At 47.0% G+C, this 20473-nt stretch overlaps 1 protein-coding gene across 4 annotated transcripts in view; it reads left to right on the top strand.

Annotated features, from left to right (window-relative positions):
* Positions 1-4919: 4919 nt before the first annotated feature.
* The window catches only part of Kmt5b (lysine methyltransferase 5B), a 57664-nt gene continuing 42110 nt past the window's right edge, over positions 4920-20473 (top strand). The window contains exon 1 of one of the 4 annotated variants that reach the window (XM_076847699.1): positions 4920-5335. The gene's annotated coding sequence lies outside the window, so the exon portion shown is untranslated. Of the gene's footprint in view, positions 5336-5473; positions 5632-6020; positions 6553-20473 lie in introns of those variants that run through there. The other 3 variants (XM_076847701.1, XM_076847702.1, XM_076847700.1) reach the window with 3 other exon arrangements.

Here is a 20473-nt window from a genome sequence, read left to right as displayed (position 1 = left end):
TAAATATGTATTTTTTTACTTGTAGATAGACACAATATCTTTACTTTATGTATTTATTTTTATGTGGGGCTGAGGATCAAACCCGGGGCCTTGAATGTGCTAGGCGAGAGCTCTACTGTTGAGCCACAACCTCAGCCCAAAACATTTTTTGTTTTGTTTTGTTTTGTTTTCTGGTACCAGGGATTGAACCCACTGGCACTTGAGCACGGAGCCACACCCCCAGCCCTTTTAAATATTTTATTTAGAGACAGGGTCTCACTGACTTGCTTAGGACCTTGCTAATTTGGTGGGCATGGGTGAGGCTTGCTAATTTGCTGAGGCTTTCTTTGAACTCATGATCCTCTGCCTCAGCCTCCCAAGCTGCTGGGATTTATAGGCATGCGCCACTGTGCCTGATTAGAACTGTTTTTTGTTGCTGGATGTTGTGGTACATGCCTGTAATCCTAGCAGCTCAGGAGGCTGAGGCAGGAGGATTGCGAGTTCAAAGAACGCCTCAGCAAATTAGCAAGGCCCTAAGCAATTTAGCAAGACACTGTCTCAAAAATAAAAAGGGCTGGGGATGTGGATCAGTGGTTAAGCGCCCCGGGTTCAATCCTTAGTACCAAAAAATTTTTTAAATAACACGATTAAGCTCCACCTTCTCTTCTTGAAGCTCTGGTGGCCTTCGATAGGATTTGACTGTGTCCCCCAAGTTCATGTGCTGGAAACCCAATCCCCCAAATCCTGTGTTAATGAAATTTGGAAGCAGGCCCTTGGAAGGTCATTAGGATTGGGTGAGGTCATGAGGGTGGGGACCCTACCAGGGAACCAGCGAGTGGCTTTACCTGCCGTGTGTTGATCCTATGAGATGAGATGTGGGCACTATGGTCAGGGACTTTCCAGCGTAAACTTCTATTCTTGAGGAATTACCCAGCCTCAGATGCTTTGTTATAGCAACAGAAAATGAGTGAAGACAGTCCACTGTGTATTATTTCTAGATGTTTGAAAATAACTGGTTAGGCTGGGTTTAATTTCAGGGTCAGGGGATCAAAGTGGGTGTGTGGTGGGAGCCCCTAACATGAATGTCCCTCAGTGACATGGGCTTAACCTGGTACCTGTCTGATGGTCCCAGGTAGACACCCAAATCCTGAGGCACCTGCAAATTGAAAACTACACACCTTGGAGGTGGGAGGTGGAAAAGCCAACTGAACAAGCTTGAGCCCTGGGACCTGGGAGAGGGGTCAGGGAGGGTCAGGGAGCCCCTGATGCCTCCTTTTATCCTTGAAGCAAGCTGGAAGGCTGGCCTGCCCCTCCCCCACCCCATCCTCCCCTTCCTGTCTTTTACATGAATATGAATGAATTGGGCCTCTACACCAGTGCCCAGGGGCTGTTCTGGAAGCTGGAGAGACAGCCTTGAACAAGACAGATAAAGTCCTGTCCCTGGAGAAGCCCAAGCTAGAAAAGAGAGACACACCACAGGCAGCATGAATAAGTTAAAGACACAGGGCAGCCACATGCGCTGAGGAGAGAAAACCCTGAACGCCACTGAGGAGGAGAAGTGGCACTGGACCTGGGCGGTGGGAAGAATGTCCATCCGAAGGGCGACGCTTTGCAGGAGGGAGTTGCTATTGGTTGTTGCTGTGTTCCGTTTTCGAGATGCTGTATTTGAAAGGCCTTTTAAACATCGACGTGGTGGTATCAGAAATTTGGAGAAGTCAGGCTGGAGACAAATTTGGACAAATGATTTATTGATTTCTTTATTTACTTATTTTTGCCCAAGCCTCATAAACGGATGAGATTGTTTAGATAGGTTCTAGGACTGATTGGTGCCTTTTCACAGAAAAGGGAATGAATAGATAGGTGCCATCATTGGCCCATTTACTTTGTAGGTAAGTTTTTGAGCTAGGACTCAAATCTAAGTCAGACTCGTGCTGCTGTGGAGTGAGGCAGGGGTGGGCCCAGACATGTCACTCCACCTTACAGAGGCTGTTTCCTTTCCTCATCTGTCAAAGGAGAGTGGCGGTTGGTTGATGAGCAGGTCGAAGGCAGGGATAGGCCGGGGGCTAGTGGAACTTAAGCAAGTGGCCAGGAAGCCAGCAAGCCATTCAGGGGTCACCAGAATGTCCAGGTATACACACCTTTCCCCACCAGCTTCCGACACCTGCTCTGAGCACAGCAGTCTTGGGGCACAGGACAAGGGAGGCCTGGAGGAAATATCATTTTCAATGAGAAGCAACCTACCCCCAGCCTGGAATTCCAGGGTCAGCATGACCAGCCGGCACTCCCAGTGAGCACAGGATCCCAGAAAGCAAACCTCTGCCAGCTGGGCACTGAGTGAACCTGGTGTTTGGAGAAGGGAAATTGGAGAGGGAGCAGGGTGGTGACACCTGGCTAGGTGGCTGAAGTGCCCCTGAACACACAGGGTCTGACCCAGCAAGGGAGACTGGAATTGGCTTTGTGGTCACAGCCACTGCCCTGGGAAGGGCACTGTTCTGGGGCCAGCCCCTGACTGGGCTGTCACTCCTGGTCAGCCTCAGGGTGCTTCCGGAGCTGGCTGTGCCCCTTCCGTCAACTCTGTCTTTCTTTAGAGTTGTTAATCCCTGTCAGTCTGGCCAGGCTGGGTGGGGGCCCCGCCTCTGGGGCTCAGCTCTCCCACTGTGGGCATCCAGAGGCTCCACAGTGTAGATGCCAATGACTCCTGTCATGTGGGGCCTGGGCAGGTGCCTAGCCACCTATTTCCTGTCCCCCTTCCTCCCCTGCCAGCTGGCCTCTGGCACTACTGGGAAATCCAATCTCCAGTCTCTCCCAGGAGGGCAGCTCCTGGCTGTGCCCTCTGCCCAGCTCAACCCTGGCCTCCCTGTTAGGACCCTCAAAGGGACCAAGGCTTTAACATGGCTCCACCAATATCCTGAGGCCAGTTCAGCTCAGCCAAGACTCCCAGCTCTCAGGGACTCAGCGGAGGCTGAAAGAGCAACTGGCAATGGAAGGGCTGGAGGAGGGATGGCCCAGAACTGCAGGATGAGGAGGTTGTGCTGGGTGGGTCATCTGCAGGGTGGCCCAACCTGCTCTCTTGCAAAGCAATGCTTGGCCTGGATTCATCAGGGATTCAGAGGAGGTGCCAGTGAGTCTGGGGGCTTTACAGAGCTGGCGGTTTGGGTCAGTCTGAAGGGTGTGTGCACTGCTGTGTTGGGGTGGGCCCTGGAAAGCTTGGACAGGCTTGATAAGGCTGCAAAGGTGTGGTTGGACGTGGGGCCAAGACACTGGCAGGTAGACAAAGGACCACCAGCACCCAGTGGAGGCAGGTGGTATCTCTCATGTGCACTCCACCTGCCAGGCAGTGGTGGGGTGGCAGGGAGCCTCATTGTCTCTAGGATACCAGCTGAGTATGTGGAGCCAAGTTCCATGAAAGTCTTGGAAAGTTTAATGATAATCCAGAAACTATTAAGACCAAAGCAATCATTTATCAGCTGTGTCTGCAGAGAGGCACATGGCAAGACAGTCTCCAGTGCCACAGTGACCAACAGCTTTTAGGGTGGAAGAGCAGGAAGCACACTGCCACAGCCCTGAGGCAGGGCAGGCTCTGCCCCTACCCTACCCCATGGCTGAGGGAGGAACATAATCTAGGCCTGGCTTCTCCTGTTAGCCTGTGCCTTCAGCAGGTCACTGTGCCACAGTTTCCCATATGTGGATGGGGTCACAAGCATCATGTCTGCCACCCAAGATCAAGGAGGAGGGAAACCGGGGTTAATCCAGCTGGACTGTAGGGCTGCCTCGTGGAGGCCACCGAGACACTCCATTGACTCGTCCTTTACGGAGTGCCCACTGTGCCAGGCCCCAGGGGTTGGGGGAGGGGCGTGCAGGGAAACCCTGGCAGGCTGGGGTTCTTCCTGGAACTGTCTCAGCCACCCACCTCCTCCTCCTCAGGGCGGGAACTGCAGCCCTTCTCCCTGCCGCTCTTTGTGGTCATCTAGCCCGCGGGTCACACATCTCCTTATGGGCGCTTTCCCTAGCACACTCCAATCCACCCTTCAGGTCTCCAGTCCGCATGCCTCTGGCAACTTCAACTTCTGGCCCTTAACGCACGCTCTCGAATTTATTTGATGTTTGCATATTTTCCATCAAGATCTCCCGCTCAAACCCTGACTAGTTGTCCTGAGGCCACCTAACCACGCAGTGCCTCGATTTCCCTATGTGTAAACTGGGAAGGACAACACTCCCCACCCCTGCGGTGGTTCTAAGGAGAAGAACGGGATCGTGCCCCGGAGCCTGGGGAACCGCGCCCGTGAGCTCCGAGTACTCGCTACCCTCGTTGTGGTTATTTTGTACCCTTTATTATCTGACTGCAAGATCCAAGGGGCGGGGCTTCGCCCTACCCCGGTGCGGGCGCTAGATACTCGGCATCTTCGGGCACCGCCTGAGCTCCTGCAGGACCCCAACGCCCTTCTGGTGCTCGTCGACTCCCAGAAGGGAAAGGGGTGGAAATGCCATGGAGTCGCGGAAAGGCTGGCACCCAGTAGGTGCTCAAGAAACGGCCGGCTGACAGCACCGAGCGGCCCGACCAATGCCCGCTCCCTCCCTCCTCCCGTGTTGTAATGCTCGGGCTGCCCACATGGTCTTTAAGGGTGTATCTGCTCCCAGCGACACCCATTCCCACAACAAAGAAACTCGCCATCCCGGGGCCGCCTCCCCTCGGCGCACCCAGGCGGCGCAGCGGCGAGGAGCGTCCCCGGCCTCCGGGCTGCCCCTCAGTCCCGGCTCGGGAGCTGTCCCTGGTAGGTGCAGGTGCGCGAGGGCCAGGGGCGGGCGAGGGGCCCCGCGGGGCGGCTCGGGCCCGGGCGCTCGCGAGCTAGGTGGCGCCCGCGGGCGCGCAGCGACGCCGCCTCCGCCGCGATTTAAAGGGCAGCGGGCGGAGGGATTCCCGTGCGCCACGCTCGGCCCGATTCCTCCGCCGCGAGGCGCCGTGACGGCAACGACGCGATCCGTTCGCTCGGAAATCTCTCCGGTGCCTCCGCCGCCGGGAGCTGCCGGCGAGGAACTCGTTTCCCTCGGGCGCCCTCCGCCTCCCCCTAAGGGCCCGTGGCAAGGATTCCGCGTCGGACAGGGACGCGCACGCTCGAAGGGCCGCAGCTGGCGTGGTGTCCCTCCGCCGTCGCCGCGGACTCCTTTTTGTGTCCTTCCACCGGGCCCGGGCGGTGTCCGGGTGGCTCACCGGGGGCGGCGGCGCGGCTGCGGCGCGGCTCCGGGGCTATGAGGTGAGGACGCCCGGTCGCTGGAGGCGGCACCGCGCGGCGCGAGGACGCGGAACCCCGAAGCCGGCGGATGCCTTTCGGAGCCGGCGGCCGCACGCGAGGCTGAGGTGAGTCTGGGGCGGCGGGCCGGGGGCGGTGGGCCGGGGCCGGCTCGGCGGCGGCGGCGGCCGGGTGGGGGCGGGGGCTCGGCCGCGGGACTCCTTTTTCCCTCAGCGGAGGGAGCGGGCGGTGCTGCGTCCGCTCCGCCATCTTGGATTTTACTCTCCATTTTTCTCTGGAATTATTTTTTGGTGATTAATTTTCTGAGGGGACGGGCGAGGGCGACCGGGCAGCGCGAGCCCGCGTCGCGGCGGCCGGGCAGAGGGGCCTCGACGCGCCCGAGCAGGAGGCGGGCCGGCCGGCGGTGAGCGGGGCGGGCGGCCGGGCGGGGGCGTGTGGGGCCGCGGCGGCCGAGCGGGCTCCGGGACGCCGGGCCGGGGCGGCCGCGGGCGGGGCGGGCGGCGGGCGGCCTGCAGTGGTGGCCGCGGCCGGAAGGGAGCGGTAGCGGTCGCCGGGCCGCGTCGGGCCGGGCCGCGGCCGCGCGAGGGGGGCAGCCCGCCGCTCGCGATTGGGGGACTCTGCCTTCCCTCTTCGCCAATGGGCGGCCGTGATCGGGCTCGCCCAATCTGCTCCCCGGCCGCGCTCAACTTTCGGTTGTTTTTGTTTTGGCTCGAGCCGCGCTCGAGTGTCCTCGGAGCGCGTCCTGCGTCCGGGCCGGCGTCCCCGCGCCGCGCCCTCCCCTTTGTGCGGCCCCGGCCCCGGCCCGCGCCGAGGATGCGCCGGGCCCCCGCCCGGGCGGCGCGGCGGAGCGGGCTCCAGCGTGCGCCGCGACCCCTCTGCGGGACCCGGTGCGTCGGGGCCGCCACCCGGCAGCGGCGGGACGGGGACGGGGGCGCGCCCTCGGAAGTCGCCTTCTGGCCGAAGGAGAAGTTGTGTGGCGCCGCGGGCGGACGCGCTGGTTTGATGGGCTGGGATCCTCTTCACCTGGACCCCTTCGAGGTCAGCCTGGCCTGTGGGGCCGGCTGGGCGGCATCCTCGCGGAAATTGCCGGCTGTGACTTTTCCCCTTTCAGCCTTTGGTACTTATTGAGAGCACGCCTGTGATTTTGGTAATTAGTAATAGAAACGTAGATCATTTCAAAAGGGAGGAGGAGGTCGTTTCGCCTGGAGCCTCGCGGACGGCCTGAGCGTGTCCAAGTGCACGCTGGCAGAGTCGCCTGCTGGACGCGCACCTCCCGGGTAGCCAAGGTGTGGCCCGCCCCTGCTGGAGCTCCCTGGATTCTAAGGTGAAAGTCCACAGAAGCATTAATCTCACAGTGTGGGAACTCCTGCCCACTTTTGGGTTCTCATCTCTCCACATTCTACTTTCTGCTCCCTCTCCTAAGCTCCAGGGACACTAGATTCCCGCTCCTGATACCTTTTGGCCATGTCCTGCCAGGCATTCCTGTGCGCCTGCCCTGTCCCATCAGTGTACGCCCACCCTTCAGAAAAGCTCCCAGAGAATATTGCCTGCTGGTGGCTCCTTTTTTCAAACACACACATTCAGAGGCTGACCCACCTGGGAGAAGGTGTGCTTCCTCTGTGCTCCCTGAGCAGTTGTTACCTTGTATTATAGTGACTTGTTTATTTGCCCATATCCTCAGCACTCCTGTGAGCTTGTTGTGTGAGTTGTCTCCTCTGCTCAGAGACAGACGCAGAGTAGATGCTCAGTAGACACTTGATGAATGTAATAATTTGTTAATCTCCAGGTTGCCAAGTTTAATAATTTGTATTTGGTTTTTCAAACTAGGTGCATTTGAATGTTATTTTAAAACATTGTTATTGGCAGGTGGTGGCTCATACCTGTAATTCCAGCTACTCAGGAAACTGAAATGGGAGGATCACCAGTGTGAGGCCAGCCTAGGCAATTTATCTAGACCCTGTCTCAAACCAGCAACAAAATGTATATACACATATATATGTATACATTTGCATCTCTGTTTAAACATTGTTATTTTTCTAAAGCAACTTAGTTTGAGAGTGAAAGGAATATTAGAGACTTCAAGAGGGGAGGAGTCCTGCTCCATTCTTTGCCCATAATCTTTGAAACCAAACTCTTTCAAAATCATTTCCAAGGGCTCTTTCTCCTCTCTCCCAAGTGCACTCTTGCCTGTATTTTCCTGTGCCTCTTGGACATGCTGGACTGCTCTGCTCTGAACTCTCTGTGCTCCTAGCACCAGTGGACCATACTCAGGGTGGGGGGATGGCATAGCAGAATAGCTTGTTTGGGGGAGTGGTTCTTTGGAAAGGATGTGTCCTGGGTGTGTGTATTGTGATGCAGAAGGAGTTTGTGGCTGGGGGATGTTGGTTTGTAAGTTTTTCCCTTGTGTCCTATAAATCTAGGCTTGAATCTGATACTCCTTTACATGAGTACCAACTTGTGGATTTATAGGGCCTGAGTGTGTGGCTGGGTTGTGTGACAGATTTGTATATGTGGTATCTGAGCAGCTCCCTGTCCCCAGGAATGCCTTCCTATGGCTTACAGAGCAAATCCTTTCAGATAAATCACTGTGATTCCATTATTTTGTGCTTTTGTGTACTATTATATGAACTTTACTTGCTCTCTGTTCAGCAGAATCCTTCTCCTTTGTGTGCTGGAGTTAGGACTCTTGTCAGTCCTGGAACACTCTAATAGGCTTCCACAGACTGTCCCGTCCCCACCTTCCAGTACCCAGGTGCTCTACCACTGAGCTCCTTCCCCAGCCCTTTTTATTTTGAAACAGGGTCTAAGTTACTGAGACTGGCCTCAAATTTGTGATCCTCCTGGCTCAGCCTCCTGAGCTGGGATTACAGGCAGTCCCCTCCACCCAAGCCTTCCACAGACTTTTAAAAAGCAAGGGACCATGTGACTTTCCTCCCTTAGGTCACATTGTTGGTTACATGGTATAAAGGAAATGCATAGAGATCCATTGTGTTTCTGCATGGGGTGGTTGTATCTTAAGTAGAGCTAGCTCTGTACAGTAGAGATTGGTTTTATGGGGAAGGTGTAGCTAATTTTTCAGCCTGATTTTTAGATACTTAAAAAAACTTATTCTACTGCCATGTCATGGTGTGGAAGTTATTTTGATTGCTAAAAGAAGCACAAATCAAAATGATTGCAAGATAAAACTTATCTTTAGCTTATGGATAAAATGCAAATTATTTGGAGAATAATTTATTTCTTGAGTGGACTGTCAGCTTTGAAACCTTAACGCATTTACTTTGTGTTTGAGGCTCTTTCATTTGAAATGTGAATTAAAACTCTACAGTTTTAGTGGTGGAGTTCGATGGAATGTTGTAGTTCGATGGAATGTAGGATTCCTAGTTGGGAAGTAAGAAACTTAATTGGGGAAAACTTTAACAGCTTCTTTTGAATTCTTTCTTCCAATTCTGAATCCCCTCTCCAAAACAAAGCCACCCAAAAACTTTACAAATACATTTTTACTTTAGTTCTTCCTATAATTTCTTCCCATCCCCCATAATTTGATCTTTCCTAGAAGATTAGAAGTGTCAACTGAGAGCACAGGTCCTGCCTGATCAGTATCTAACCCTGTATTTATCTGTTAGTATGATCTGAATTTCACTTTGTCCTAGTCAATGAAGGCACTTTTCACTTAAAAACATCTTGTCTTACTCAAAAGACATGTTCCCAATTTTTAATCATGCATGTCTTATTTTAAGTGCATTACAGGGTTTGACTATTTTAAAGACGTGCTATAGAGAGAATCCATCTGTACAGTAAAGACTCACCCGGTTTATTTTTGTAAATCCATGTTAACTTCCAGTGATAGTTTTTTTTTTTTTTCCCCTTTTTAGACTTTTTGTTTTTTGATTCTCTTGTTCAGAGCAAGTTAGAGAAGATATATTATCATTTGTGTAGTTAATTGGTAATGAAAGCAGAAACCATTTGTGTCCTAGTATTAACCTTCATTATTTCTAAAGTATTCTCACAGAAGGACAAAAAACTCACTGGTGTCCACAGTTATTGATCCTCTAAATTAGGTTTTGCTTCACCATTTTCCTTGCATGGTGTAAAATCATGGAAAGACCACGAAAAAACCAGTTTGGTTTCTTAACTGTTTCTGGCCTCAGGCCACTTGAGTTGGGGCTAGTGTCTGTCTGAGACACTTGAACACCATGCAGTCCTCTAGGGCTGTATATAGAATTTTGACTATAATTTGAGGGGTAGTTGAAGGACATGGGCATAAGAATCAGTACCTCTATTCTAGTCTCTGCTCTGTTTACTGTTAATGTAAGACATTTATAGGGCCAAGTCTCAGTTTTTATAAAATGACCAAACATTAGTCTCTGGTCCTTTCCATCCTAAGTTATACTTCCATCTTTTCACCACCCCATTTTCTCTTAACTATTTCAATCATATTTTGACACCTGTGTAGTTTTACCTCCTTTTTTTTGAATGTCATTATATTGGTGAGATACTTTTACAACCAGTTGAGTTTTAGAATTGAGAAACTATCCTTAAGCCCTGTATGGCACCTACTTGCCACTTGCATCTCTTGAGTCTCTGTATATAGCACAGTGAGAAGAAAATAGATAGATCTAGGGAACATTTGCCAGTGACGAACCTCTCAAGTTTTGAAGTAAACCCCAAATTACAGTTTAAACACAAAGGTTAAACTTGGCCTTAACACAATAGCAATTTGACGTCAGGAAAGCATTTCGTTTTTGAGCTTTAGCCTTCCCGTTTGTGGCGATAATACTTGTCTTGCAGGTTAGTGGGGAACAGTATAATACCTGATTCCCATGTTGGGGTGCCTGCATTCTAACTCGTGTCATCTTTATAAGACACCTGGCTGGCAGATCGCTAAGGGCAGAGGGATTGCCTCTTAGGCTTTACATAAAAGTCTCCTTACTAAATGGTCATTCTGCCTTCTACTCTGCACCTCTGTCCTGTTCTTCAGATGTTCTTTTTGTGTGTGCTTCCCTTTCATCTTGGTCCCCAGTCACATTCTGACCAATTTTTCTGAAAGCAGAAGCTCACGCGCGCCCTCTTGTGTTCCCTGGCCATGATCGGTATTCCAGCACCATGAACAGTGCCCAGTGGCTCCCCATTGGGCTCTTGGAAAATGTTGGTTGAAGTGTGTATTCCATGTCTGCAGAATGGATGAAGTATCTGTTATATCTTAAGGTTTCTGAAGAGTGTTTTTGTTTTTAGGGAAGTGCTTGTGTTGTATTGTGTGGAATGGTATGTTTTTAACAAGAGAATCAAGCAGCTCTTGGAAAGATGGAGCTCCCTTCACTGAGAAGGGGGGATTAACCCTTCAGCAAGTGAACTAGTGGAGTCTGGGGCTAGAGCTGCCATGAGAAACCTCTCTTCCCCTTGAAATCAAACAAAAACAACCTTATTAGGCTTCTGGAGGGTTCAGATAAAGCTATTTGCCTCAAAAAAATATTTCTTTGTGGCCTATAATCCCAGCAGCTTGGGAGCCTAAGACTGAAGGATCACAAATTCAAAGCCAGCCTCAGCAAAAGTGAAGCACTAAAGCAACTCAGTGAGACCCTCTCTCCAAATAAAACACAAAATAGGGCTGGGGATGTGGTTTAGTGGTAAGTGCCCCTGAGTTCAATCCCCAGGACAAAAAAAAAGATGATCCTTTTCATATACTTTTGGTTTATATTCCCTTATCAGCTAATCTAAAGTCTGTTACTGCATTATTCTCTCTGCCAACATCTATTGGCTTCCCTTAGAACTCTTAACCAGAATTTATAGTTGCATATTTATTTGATTTTTTTTTCCTCTTCCCACACAATACCCAGAGCTCCATGAAATCAGGAACCATGTCCCTTATGTTTTAGGGTTTGACTTTTCAATTATGGAGCAAACTGTATTTAAAATTGTTTGTATCAGGTTTGTATTGCTTTCTTACATGATGTTATGATTTTGTACTCTTGGCCTAGATGTGTCCTGATTTTTTTCCTAATTATTTTAGTAAGATAGGGATTATAATGGTAGTATTGTATATGTGTTAAAGGACTGTGGTGTGGGTAAATGATGTGGTGCACATGACGTGATTGGCACAGTTCTTGGACCAGAGTGAAGGGATCATGTGAAATGGTGGTGGAACAGTCCAGCTAGGAGGTGGTCTCCCTCTACTGTGCCAGAATTATGGAATTAGATCCTTGCCTCTTGAACAGCCATGTATCAGGCATTGAGCTAGGCACTTACCCACATTTCCCAAATATTGTGCATGAGGGTACTGTGATTCTCTCTTACTCATCTCTTTCTTTTCTTCTCTTTTCCTTTCATTTAACTGCCCATGATAAAGCTCAGACTGTTTTCTGTTTTTTTGTTTGTTTCATGTATTATGGGTTGTACAGTGTCCTGTCAGAAGAAGTGAATTACTTTGGGCAAGTAACTTGCCTCTCCAGCCTGTCTCTTTGAATCTGAGGTGCTTATGATGACTTAATGTTGAAATGCTTGGTAAGCTGTGAAGTCCTTTTATTAATGTGAATCTCCTCACAGCCTCTGCTCCTCTGAGTTTTAACATCTTAGGACAGCTTCACCTGGCACTGCCCTTCTCTACACATTCAGCAAGTCCATGCTTGCTCCTCTCCTCTGCACAGTTTCTGGTGTGTTCCCTGGCTCAGTAAATGTTAGCCCTGCAGTCTTCTAGGCTGCAGCCTCGCACTCACCAGAGATTTCTAACTTAGCTTGAACTCCTCATCACCTGTTTCTAGTTTGTTACCAAGTTTTGTCATCCATTTATCTTAAACACCAAAGGTTATCTCTCTTCCCACCCACTACTACTATTACATTTCATTTCCTGTCTTTAATCTCGGTATTCCACCAGAGAAATCAATCTTTTTTAGAGCACAATTGAGAAAGTTTTCCAACCTCTTGTCTGATAACCAGGGAAAATTACCTGCTTGACAGTATGTGAGAATCAAATGATAGAATGAATGTAGGAAACACTAAGTGCTTGTAGCTGTTATCATAAAAGCTGGACTTGAAGTAAGAAAAATTAATCTGCTTTACCAGATACACAACAAACTGTAACAAAACCTGTAGTCCTCTGAATGTTGATATGTGAGTATAGTTTGGTGTGGTTTTTAATATGCATACTGTTGCCAGAAATCACACTCCTTCTCAGGAGCTGTAGGAATAGCAAAACTGATGCTCAGTTCTCTATCAAAATTAGCACTGCCTGTTCTTTTTCATTCTCTTGAAAATTTGTCCTTTTTTAAATGTGAGTGAGCTGGTATATTTTTCCCTCTTGTGGGAGCTTTGGTTATATGGGGAATGGAAAGGAAATGTCTAGTGCATCTGGCCCTCTTTGCTTTTGCCTTAATAGTTAGAAAGAGGAGGCAGTTGGAGATCTTTATTAGCAACTTCTGCTCATTCGGTCTGTGTGCCAAATCCAGGAGGATTCATTTTACCAAGGAGGTGACTGTAAGGTTAAATGACTTGTGCTTGGTCACACTGCTCCAAAGTACTAGATGAGGGGCTGGGGTTGTGGCTCAGTGGTAGAGCATGTGGGAGGCACTGGGTTCAATTCTCAGCACCACATATAAATAAATAAAATAAAGGTCCATTGACAACTGAAAATATTTAAGAAAAGAAAGTACTAGATGAGACAAGAGAGGGACCCAGGTGCTTTCACTCCAGAGCCACAGCCAGAGCCACCATGACCTCCCTCTGGCTCAGTGCACCACCTGGCAGACTCAGTCATCCCTTGAAATCCAGCCCAGAAATCACCTTTCAAGTTCCCCTCACCCTTTGCTCAGTAGAAATTACCTGTTTTTTAAGGAACTGTGGGCTGTTGAGGCTGTACTTACAGACATTTGGCACCAGATGGCATCTGTTTCTAGAAGAGTGAGAAGCTGTTGGGTCTCAGAGGAAAGGGTAACAAAGAAGCATCTTGGATTTTATTTATACTTAGTACTAGGTAAGTAGTGGGTCAGTAGGAAAGATGGGGAAGCAGGTGTTCTTGTTGTTCTCTGTGGGGGGTTTGTTGTTTTTGTTTTGGTTTTTGTTGAATTTTCTTCCAATCACATAACCTTTATTTTAAAAATACCTACTGATACTGTTGTAGACATGAATTCTTTCTTATGTAAAATCCCTCTGGACATGGACACGTGAGAAGTTGTGAAGCAATATTTTCTGTAATAACGCAGTAAGGAATTTATTACATGTCGGATTAGATCAGTAAGCAGATGCACATGTCTAGGTATAAACTTACCAGTCAGTGGATGTTTTGCTATTTAAAATATTTTACTAAATGAAAAATTCTAGCTAAATAGCTGTTATTATAATTCTTTATATAAATAGAGAAATGTTCAGTCATAAAGCTTCTAAGGAAGATCTTGGTTATCTGGCTTAACACAGTACATGAGTGATGAGATGTGCAATTGGGAAGCTAGCTTTATTTTCAGAATCCATATAAGCCTGTAGCTGTGTTTTATCTCTGCAGCTGAAAGGAAAAAAAATAACTTTCAAAGTAGTTTTAAATGCCCTTTGTGTGTGTATATGTGTTAGAATTTTATGTTTCTGGTATCTGATAATGGTAAAGCATTTCTACTTTGGTTTACTTTTTCATGGTCTCTATTAGTTAACTGTGGCTGCTATAACAAATTGCCGCATACCTGGTGGCTACAAACAACAGAAATGTATTCTCCCACGGTTCTGGAGGCCCTGAATTCAGCATCAGTTTCTTTTTCTTTTTTTTTTTTTTTTTTTTAATATTTTAAAAATATTTTTGTAGTTGTAGATGGACACAATGTCTTTATTTTTATGTAGTGCTGGGGACCGAACCCAGGACCTCACACCTGTAAGGAAAGCGTTCTACCACTGAGTTCAACCCCAGCCCCTCAGTATCATTTTCACAGGACTCAAATCAGTGTGTGATGGGGCTGTGCTCTAGAAGAGAATCTGCTCTTGGCTCCTGCAGTGTCTGGTGGCAGTAGTATTCCTTTCCCCGTAGCCACATCACTCCAGTCTCTGCCTCTCCTTTACAAAGACATTTATGATGGTGTTAAGGGTGCACTTGCACGATCCAGGATAATCTCCGTAACAAAATCTGTAATGACATCTTGAAAGACCCCTTTCCTTACATGGCAGTATTCACAGGTTCCAGAAGTTGGGATCTGATCAATTTTGGGGTCATTTTCAGCCTACTCCAGTCTCCTTTAGAGTAACAGATCAATTTGCCATGCTCAGTGGTTTAAAAAATTTAGTGATGGCATCTCTAACCATCATTTAATCCTGAGAGGGCTCCTTTCCCTTGGTGGACCCGATGAGGGCATTGCCACCTGAGACTGCTTGGGGAAGCTGTTGGTTTGGCCAAAGCGAAGTGCATCTGAGCTTCACCCTGCAAAAGCTAGAGAAGGAAACAGGAATGACAACCTAATAATAACATGACACTTGTCATCATTTCACAAGTATGGAGAGACCTACTCTTAGGAGTGCCAGGTGCCATGGCTGAAATGGCAGCTCCAGTGTTGTAGTGACAGCTCTGATGTATGTGGAGGCATAATTGTGAGTCTAGAGAAACACAGATCTCCTTTCCCACCACTAGCAATAGTTAAACTGCTCTGACAGGTTAAGTGTCTAGCTTCTCAAGTGAGACTTCTAACAACTCTTTGTAGGAGCAGATTTTAAGTTTGCAGGCATGGGGCTGAGGTTGTGGTTCAGTGGTAGGGCGTTTGCCTTGCATGTGTGAGGCACTGGGTTCAATCCTCAGCACCACATTAAATAAATAAACAGATAGATAGATGCTGTCTACAACTTAAAAAAAAAACTATTAAGTTTGTAGGCATGAACATGGATTCATGGTAGTTTTCTAACAGATTGGTAACTGAACAACTGTTTGTGAGTGGTATGTTGGGATTTTTCAGAACTCTCTCTGATACAGGGCTTCTTTTTTCAAATATTTTTAATATTTATTTTTTAGCCGTAGTTGGACACAATACCTTTGTTTTATTTGTTTTATTTATTTTTATGTGGTGCTGAGGATCGAATCCAGGGCCTCCAATGTGTTAGGCGTGCGCTCTACTGCTGAGTCATAACCGCAGCTCTGCAGGGCTTCTTATATTGACCTAATCACTAGAATTATTACTTTAGGGTTCTGTGGAACATTGGGTATATGGTGATTGCAGATGGACTTGGAATAGTGGTTCATAGAGACTAATTTGGAATTCTTTGTAGAATTCTTTTGTAATTGTAGTTTTGGAGGAAAGATCCAGTGACTAACTGGATATGCAACAGTTAAGTTTGAGACTTGAAAGAGGGTGTGATGTAGCCCAGTGTGGTGGTGCACATCTGTCATCCCAGTGACTTGGGAGGCTGAAGCAGGAGGATTGCAAATTTGAGGCCAGTGTCAGCAACTTAGTGAGGCCCTGATCAACTTGAGAGACCCTGTCTCAAAATAAAAAAATAAAAAGGGCTGGAGATGTGGCTCAATGGTTAATTGCCCCTGGGTTCAATCCCCAGTACTGAAAAAAAGGAAGGTGTGATGTGAATGGTCCTATGGTTTGGCAGGCCTGGGTGCTAGGTGTGAGTGCTAGGAAAGTATGCCTTAGCTAGTTCAACTCCAGTGGGAAGGTAGGTGTTACCAAATAAGAGCCCAAGAAGCGAGTATAATGGTGGTGAGCATGGGAGAAATGTGACAAGGATGTCTGGGGTTGGGGTAGTGGGGCTGGGCGGGGGCTGGAGGGCAGGCTGGCAGCATCCCACAGGCAAAGGTCCCATGCAGGGGGCAGCCAGCCTGCCTTACTTCCTTAAAAAAATCTTTTTTTTTTTTTTTTTTAGTTGGACAAATACTTTTATTTTGTTTATTTTTATGTGGTGCTGAGGATCGAACCCAGGGTACCGCACTACGCAAGCGCTGTACTGCTGAGCCACAACCTCAGCCCCCTGCCTTCTTGCTTCCATACACACACACACACACACACACACACACACACACACATATGCATGTATATTATTATTACAAATGTGATGTGTGTTCATTTTGAAAAGTTGAACATGTTCCAGATAAAAATGACTTGTAATCCTTCTCCAGGGATAACACTGTTAACTCTTGGGTGTGTGGAATTGTTTTATATCAGATTATAGCTGAATCACTTGAAAAATGTTTTGTTTGCTTTTCTGAATAAAAATTTCCAAAAAAATACTCTTAACAGGCTAAAGCCTGCTTTTTAAAAATGTGTGTTAACTTTTCTGTTTCAACCACTTGGGGTTTGTTTCCCTGCCTCTGAATACTCCTAAGATAAACTGTCTTCAGACAAATTCAGCATGTTAAACTGCTTAGAGATTTCTTGGTAATGTCACAGGAATTATGTTAAAATTTTTATAGTCCTTCAGAATCAGTTTTTTTATTTTTATGATAGGTTTTTTTTTTTTTTTAAAGAGAGAGGGAGGGAGAGAGAGAATTTATTTTTAATATTTATTTTTTAGTTTTCGGCGGATACAACATCTTTGTTTGTATGTGGTGCTGAGGATCGAACCCGGGTCGCACGCATGCCAGGCGAGCGCGCTACCGCTTGAGCCACATCCCCAGCCCCTATGATAGGTTTTTAAAAGTCCTGATTTGTGTAAGGATGTTAAGCAAAATATCTCCTGTCTCCTGTCTATAAGTGAAAAAAGGATTGGAACCAAGGTTCTCAAATTGGAGACGAGCTAACTCAAAAATTACTAAACAACATATAGTTCAGTAAAGGGACTGTTGAGGGGCTGTCACTGCCTGCCATAATGCAGGCACTTGATGGGAACCAGGCACATTTCCTAGCACATTGCTTTCTGGTTAAGTATCAGTGCTTTGAGGTTTTGTTTTGCTTTCTAATTATAAATAAATATATTCACTGTAGACATTTGAGGTAGAAAACTCTGTGTAGGGGATGGTGGTATTGGGGATAGAACTCAGGGCCTTTCACACATTGAAAAGTGCTCCACCACTGAGCCACATCCCCCCAAAATGGCTATTGGTGTTATCATTGGTAGTGATCCCCGTTGTACCCTGGTAGTGAGGAGTGGGGTACTTTTACCTTAGGGGCATTATGGTGTGTGGACGAATTAGCTTTCTCTTTAATTCTTTGCATACAATTCTTTTTTTAATATTTATTTTTTAGTTTTAGGTGGACGCAGTATCTTTATTTTTATGTGGTGTTGAGGATGGAACCCAGTGTCCCACACATGCCAGGCGAGCGCGCTACCACTTGAGCCACATCCCCAGCCTGCATAGATTCTCAATTTTAGCAGCTTGCTTGCTTTTTCTTTGCAGTGCTAGAATGGAATCCAGGGCCTTGCAGATGGTAGCTAGGCAAGCAAGTGCTCTGCCACTAAGCCACATCCCTAACTTTTTAAATGTTTCGTGTTGTTCCTAAGTTGTCCCCCTTTTATTTTTATTTGTTAGTAGAGCCTTAAAAATGTACTTCTTCCCTTTCTTGTTGATCCAGTAGAACCATGGAGGGTGCATCTGTCCTGTTGACATCAGTGCAGTCATCCTTTCAGGGATGGTGCTCACCATCTTGGAGCATAGTCACAGTTGCATTTCCTTAGCTGGAACCCAGGGCCTCATGCACTCCACTGCTAAGCTACCCCAGCCCGGTTGTGCCATTTTGTGAAGCTTACAAAAATAGAGGGAATTCTACCCCACTCTCACAATCAGATGGTCCATATCATTCCAATTCAGAGAATTAACTGTTAATTAAAAAACAAAACAAAACTTTGAAAGCATGGTGTTCTCTAATTAACCAGTTCCCATCATCTATCCTCCCTTATGCTGAGTTAATTTACATTTGTCTTTTCTGGCATGTGAAACTTCTTAATAATAATAATAACTACGACTGCTACTACTACTACTATTATTATTTGCTATTCTTCTTCTTTCCCTATGCCATCTATTTCTTAGCAAAAGTTCCTCTGTCTTCCTCAGCACATGTGTTAACACTGTCACATCCAGTTTAGAAGTTCTCCATCATTTCTGAGCAGTGGCCCATCATGTCCAGTTTAGAGAAAGAGATACTTGCCTTCTGGGAATAAGCCTGCTTGGACACCTTCCTTGGTTTGGTCCCTCTCCTTCCTCGCTGGTTGTATCTTTCCACTGTCCTGTACTTTCTCCTAGTCTTGACCTCATCAGCAGGCCCCCTCGGTTGTTGGGTTTCTTTTATGTACATTCATGCCTGGGTGATTTTGTCTGATCCAATGGCTTAGAACACCATCAACAAACACTTACTCTCTAGATATCTCTCTTTAACCTTGACCTGTACTCCAGGATTTTGTGTCCAGCTACCTGTGCTACTGGTGTCTCTAATGGGCATTTCAAAAAACCAGAGCCAAACTCCTGCACCCAGACCCTTGCCAAAACCCAGTCTTCCTGTAGTCTTTGTCATCACCTGAGTATTAATCCAGTCTTCCATTTGGAGGCACATTTGAGTCCTGTTTGTCTCACCTCCGCATTTAGTCTGTCAGTAAGTGTCGACTGTCAATAAATCTTTGAAAAAAAGACTCGCACCTCTTCTTTCCACCTCCGCTGCTGCAGGCCGCTAGTTCTCTGCTTGGTTTCAGTGATCTCTCTGCTGGTCTCCCTGCTTTCTCTTGTTCCTAGAGATTCTCAAAACTATTTTTTTAAAGTATTCATTTGTGGCCCTGTCACATAGCAAGCTGCCAGCGTGGTCCTTTAAAAGACTGACTTGGATCCTCTGCTTTCCATGGCACTGGGAGTAAATGCCTCAGTTTCTAGTGACTTCTGAAACCCTATGTTTCATGTTGGTTCTTCTAGAAGCTTTTTCTGTGTGCCCTGTACCTATGCCCCCTCTAATCTGCTCCAGCCACCCAGCCTTTGTGCTGTTCCTCAGACTGGCATTTCAGCCTACATAAGCACAGATGAGGGCAGAAACCTTGTTTTGTTCTTTGTTGAGTCTTCAGTGCCCCCAGTAGTATCTGGATATAGAAGTCTTAATAATTTTCCTGACATTTTTACATTGGGAAATTGGAATTGAGAAAGATTGTAGTTCTGCAGTTAAGGAGTGGCCATTACTTCTTTCTTAAATTTCTTTCTTCTGCCAGTTTTGGGATAAAATTTAAGTAATTTTTAGTTCTAAATATAGTCAGTGGCTAATCAGTTCAGATATTGTCAACCAAATCAAACCAGGGGGCATTTCCATGTGAGCCCTCTTTGTTCCATGGTGGAGAGACTACATTGGTATATGTTGGGAGAGGCCTCCAGGCTTTCTGTCTTTAATAGAAAGATAGTGTCTAACTCCTGGTTGCCCTTAGTGTATATAACTTTCAACCGGGGCTGGCTTTTGTGGTCCTAGAGGAAAGATGTTATAAGAACAGAGTCTAATATTGTTTGTTGCCAGAACAGACAATATTTTGATAATTAGTAGAGCTGAAAGTTTATGGATAGCCCCGAGATGACTGATAGCTTTATTAGAACTGCTTTACTGATCGCTGTTTTGTGGCTATGTGGAAAGGACAGGCATCTCTGCTAGGCCATATGTAGGTACGTGCAGTGTGCCTCAACTGTGATTGACAGAAGAGCCTATCACATTATGGGACCTTCAGTTCAAACAGTAATTGACCACAATGTAATTGAGACCCAAGTCCCAGTTGTTAACAATTTGGACCATTTACCCACATTTAGTCAGAGTGATATTATAAAATGGCATGGGTCTCAGTCTGTTCTATAAACTGGCTGAAATGTGTATTGCTGAAATTATATAATTTCCTCAATAAAATTTATTCCATAATTTGTCTTTAAATTTGCCATCTGCTCTTTGCCCTGATAGATGATAAAATAGTGTAAACATAATTCTCAACACTGCTGTAGCTGGAGGTCATCCCCAGGTGGGCCTCATTCCCAGATTCTGCTTTGTACCTGCTGAGTGGGAATCTTGGTTGAAACATAAGTATTCTCCATAGAGAGATGGCTTGCTATCTTTTGTGTCTCTTTAATTCTATCTGGAGTTTCTCTCTTCTGCTCCATGCAGATAGCCTTTAGGTCTTATAATTGAGGAAAATTAGAGTCTTAAACACACATTCTTCAGTCATACAAATCATGTGTTATATGAGGTGTTCTGGGGATAGAGTCCCTAAATGACAAAAAGTACTTTAGCTTCTCCTCCTTGCCCTTTTTTCCTAGAGATGTAGAACTAGGGACTGAGCCAGAATCAGAGTGGCAGAGGGTAGGGAGGTTGCTGGTGGTGGCTGTGAGTCCTACCATGTCT

The sequence above is a fragment of the Callospermophilus lateralis genome, chromosome 2, assembly GCF_048772815.1.
Source record: "Callospermophilus lateralis isolate mCalLat2 chromosome 2, mCalLat2.hap1, whole genome shotgun sequence".
NCBI lineage: Eukaryota > Metazoa > Chordata > Mammalia > Rodentia > Sciuridae > Callospermophilus > Callospermophilus lateralis.
This window is presented reverse-complemented; position numbering and strand designations above follow the sequence as displayed.